The following is a 4845-nucleotide window of genomic DNA, read 5'->3' on the forward strand; positions in this document are numbered from 1 at the left end:
TATATGTGAATAAAAGGAGCTCTGACCCTTTTTATTTCAACATATGCAATATAATAACTAGTTTAAATAATGCAAATAATTTCTAAAAATAATTAGTATATCAATATATTTGTTCTGCAAAACACTGCAGAAAGCTTTCTGTCAAAAATTTTCCTCTAAAAAATACATTCATGATCGTTATGCTAGAATAGTGCAGCAGCTCCAGAGATCCCACTTTGAGTCTGAAGATAATTTCTACTGCACGTGGAACTTGCTTTCTCAACTCCTACTGAAGGGTAGCAGAGAGGGTTTTTGTGACAATGCGAGGAAAACATGTGGAAATGCTTCATTAATTTTATCTGAACCACATGTTTATTAAAGACATACCCAAGGAGCAGAGGAGTATTTGAGAATGCATATGCCTTGAGTTTGCTCATGATTTAGGTTTGTAATTCTGCCAGGTGTTTCAGAGTGTAAAATGTTTAGCATTTAGAAACTGACAACTGTGTTTTTCACCAAGTTTTTAAGGAAAGGAGATTGAAGTGCTTGGTATGGGTACATATATTTACATACCTTTATATTGCTTTTTCTGGAGGGGTTGTCTACTTTGATCTTATCTTGGGGTGATTTTATGATGATACTCTACTCATTAATCATCTGCTCCATGCCCAGAAATGGTTGCTGTAGCTTTAGGGGGCAAAGGTTGAGCCTTGGAGCTCTGGCACTTGTTTTTTGAAAGCCTCACTCCTGGATGTGCTGGGTGTAGTGGGGACCAGCGTTGCTTTGTTGCTTAGCTAGCTTGTTTTTTTGTTAGCTCAGGCAAGAAGTTTTTTTGGGGTTTTTTTTTTTTTTTTCCATTTCCTGGACTTTGGAGGCTTCGACAGCAATCCTTTGGTGGCCTTTGATTTTTTCCTTGAACTGTTTGGTTTGATTTTGGTTCAAGATCAGAAATTGATGGGAGAAGCGTTGGCCACAGACTGGTGGAGACCCGAGAAGCTGCTCTACCCAGCCTGACCTTGGAAAAGCTGACCAAGCCAAAAAAGGACCCTAAATCCAGCAGCTTCATCTGCTGTGAAGAAGAGACCAACAACAGAGATTCACCAGGTTCCCATCTGTTTTTCTCTGAGCTGCTCCATGAACATTTTCCTTCCCCTAGACAAAAGCTGGTGCCATTTTGTTCTTCCCTGCCATGTGGCCAGCTGTTATTTTTCTCTTCCCTGGCAGTTTTGGTTTTGTTTTGTTGTGGGGGGTGTGTGTGTGTGGGTGTGTGTGTGTGTGTGTTTGTATGTGTGGAGTAAAGTTCTGACAATTCACTATCTAGCATTTATTCTTTTTTTCCCCCCATGCTGTGTTGGCACTTTGTCAATAAATGAGTAGGTTTATTTTACTTTAATCCACTAATACTCATTTCTTATCTGTGGGAAGGGATTACTGAAACCCTTTTCTTTAGAGAAAACACTCATCCCAGAGCATTTTCTCCTAAATATGTTTCTAAACCAAGAAAGATCTATGTCTAGAAGTCTCAAAAATAATCCTTTCTGACAAGTTTTGTAGAAGCCAGGCTGAGAACAGAGTGACTTTCCTACAGCCTCAATCCATAGAACTTCCACTGAGCAGCTTAACTACAGGATGCAGCCCTAGGAAAGCAGCCTTCCTTGTGAGTCCTCCTCTTGTCAAACTCACTTGTCCCTGACTGAAGTTGCAGGAGATATTACATGTGGTGTGTAATAATTTAATGGGGCAGACTGGACTTGTGAGAGCTTCAAGCAAAATTCAAGCAAACTCATTGTTGAGCCAAGGGGCAGGAGAGAGAGAAACACTCAATGCTGGTTACATCCCATAGGGAATGCCTCATCAACACTGCTGGATTAAACAAGGTCAGGCTTTACTCTCCATAGACTGCACGCAGCATTCATGTCCTGGCCTAGTAAAGGAAAGAACTTTCTGAAGTAGCAAACTGTGGAGAATTCTAGGAGGATGGGAAAGCCTGGGGATATTTTACTGCTTCATTCCAGGTGTATTGTGGGTGCCTTAGCTGGTCCAGCTCCAATGGGCACTCACTTTGGAAGTGGAAAAGTGTTTTCTTCGAGCGTGGAGAATCTCATATGCCCTTGATGGCTGGATGTCTCAGAACACAACATGTAGACATGTATTTACTGAACAAAGAGTATTTCTTCAAAAGTTTTGCTAAGCAGAAACAGGAAAACACAACAGTTTGAGAAGTATTACTAGATGCTCTAGAACTTAGGCTACATTTTGATTGGCTTTCCTAGGAACCCTGTGTAGCTTTTACCATTGCTTTTATTCTTTTATCTATTATGCATGAGTATACATGTCTATTTTTTTCTTATACAATTTTTAGCTTATTAATATATTTCTCTAATGTGTTCTTTCTGTTCCTTGTCGGCTTATTGCACATCTCCCAGAGTCCTCTGTAGAGTTTTCCATAGGCTTTAATCAGTTTCCCCAATGCATTGGTGGGGGTTCCCCTCCTTAACGTTTGCTGCTGCAGTGTGTCAGCTCCTGTGCTCACTAGGGTGACCCAGTCCTTGGCTGATTTTAAGGCAAACATTGCTACTTCTGTGATTTCCCAACACCCCAGGTCTTTCTCTCCCATTTACACCTCTCTGACATGGCAGTGTTTTGGGGAATAAGGAATTTACAATTTAAAACTGTAAAGTGGTATGTTTTATTTCCAGCTGGGATGCATGGGGGATATTTCCACCGTACATGTGTACCTGGTCAAGACAGGTATCAGGTTTAAATACAAGTAGATCCCACAAACCCACACCTCCCTGCCCACCCATCCCTGCCCCTTCCCTGCCTCCTTGTGATTCGTATTATAATTAATTTTCTGCGGTGCCACACCTCCTGGTGATTGTGGGCAGGGATCTTCTGATGAGGTCAAGACGTCTTCCTCAGGTGCTTGCTGTTTGACCCCATCTCTGGGCAAGTGCAGTGGGGGTTTGGCTAGTTCCCAGGTCAGCTTGTCCTGGCCAAAACCAGGAGCCTGGTTCTTGCTGGTTTCTCAATCCTCAGGTTCTGCTTTATCGATTAATCACAATACCTAAGTTCTGCTTTACTGAGTTTTCATAATATTCTACTTATCTTTATGGCCTTTACCTATTGACTAAATTCTTTATGTGTTTCATTAATGAGAGAGCCTCTGCTCCCCAATGCCTCTTCCTATGCTTCTCCCTTACTACAGACTATATTAGATGGCTAGGTATGATTACCTTTCCTTCTGGAGTGTAGGCTCACCCTTCTTCATTGTATGTCTCTTTCAGATCTGTGATTAACTTCAGATCTTTGTTATAATTTGGCTTACCTTCAAGGGAAATTTTTCCATCTAGAATAAAAGCTCCTTCCATTTTTACCTTTCTTCTGGCTGCTTCTTTTGCCTCTCTGTCTGCCAACTCGTTTTCTTTTTCTAATTCCAAATTTGCTTTCTGATGCATTTTGATGTGCATGATTGCTATTTTCTTTGGGAGCTGTACTGCCTCTAACAACTTCAGAATTTTTTCTGCATGTCTAATGTTTTTCCCTTGGGAGTCCAATAGTCCCCTTTCTTTCCAGATTGCCCCGTGGGCATGCACAACTCCAAAGGCATAATTTGAATCCATATATATGTTCATGTTCTTACCTTAGGCCAATTCCAAGGCACGGATCAAGGCAATAATCTCCACTTTCTGCAGAGATATTGATGGGCAATGGCTTTGACTCTATCATCTCATTGCAGGTCGTGATGGAATATCCTGCATGCCTTCTGCAATATTTAAGACATAGCTGCTTCTGTCTGTGAACCAGTTCTTTGCATTTTCCATAGGAGCATCCTTCAGATCCAGGTGACTTGAGTACATTGCTTCAATGGTTTCCAAACAATCATGGTGCACTGGCTCCCTGTGTTTCCATAAGGAAAGAAGCTGGATTGACAATGTTAGTGACCACAATCTCTACATTATCCTGTTCTACCATAAGGGCTTGGTACTTCAGGAATCTCTGTGGGGAAAGCCAGTGCCTGCCTTTCACCTCTAATACAGCAGACACTGTACGGGACACTAGCACAGGAATTTTCAGTCCCAAGGTGAATTTTTGTGCTTCTTGGATGTTTAACACCATGGCTGCTACTGCATGCAAGCATCCTGGCCATCTTATTACAGTAATGTCCAATTGTTAAGAAATGTAGGTAACTGCTCGACAGTTACCTACTGGACTGAAATCTTGTGCCAATATTCCTAGGGCTATCCCTGTTTCTCATTAGAAAACAAAAAGAAGGACTTACTCATGTCAGGGAGTCCCAGGGCTGGAGCTGATATCAGGCCCTTTGTCAACTGTTCAAAGGCCTGTGTGGCTTGTTTATCCCATTGAAGTTGCTTCTGTTGATTAATGCATACCGGGACTTAACCAGTATTCCATAATTATAGATCGAGAGGCAACACCACCTGGTCATCCCGAGAAAAGTTCTCAGCTCTTGTACAGTCTGTGGCTTTGGTGTCTGGTACAAAGCCTGCTCCTGAGCTTGTCCCAAGGTCCTTTGCCCAGCACTAATCTCATAGCCCACGTAGATGATTTCTTGCCACATTGTCTGGGCTTTCTTGTCAGACGCTCAGTACCCTTGGAGTCCTAAGAAGTTTAAGAGACTCACTGTCCAAGCCATGCAAGTGTCTCCTGTTCCATGGCAGTCAGGATGTCCTCTAGGTATTTTAGCAGTCTTCCCTTCCCAAGTGGGGTTTCCCAAGACTCAAGATCCTTGGCAAGTTGAATGCCAGATATGGTGGGGGAATTTTTGCATCCCTGAGGCAGCATAGTCCAGGTGAGTTGGGTCCTTCATCCACTTTTAGGATTTTCCCATTAAAAGGCAAATAT

Source organism: Catharus ustulatus, chromosome 3 (assembly GCF_009819885.2).
Source record: "Catharus ustulatus isolate bCatUst1 chromosome 3, bCatUst1.pri.v2, whole genome shotgun sequence".
NCBI lineage: Eukaryota > Metazoa > Chordata > Aves > Passeriformes > Turdidae > Catharus > Catharus ustulatus.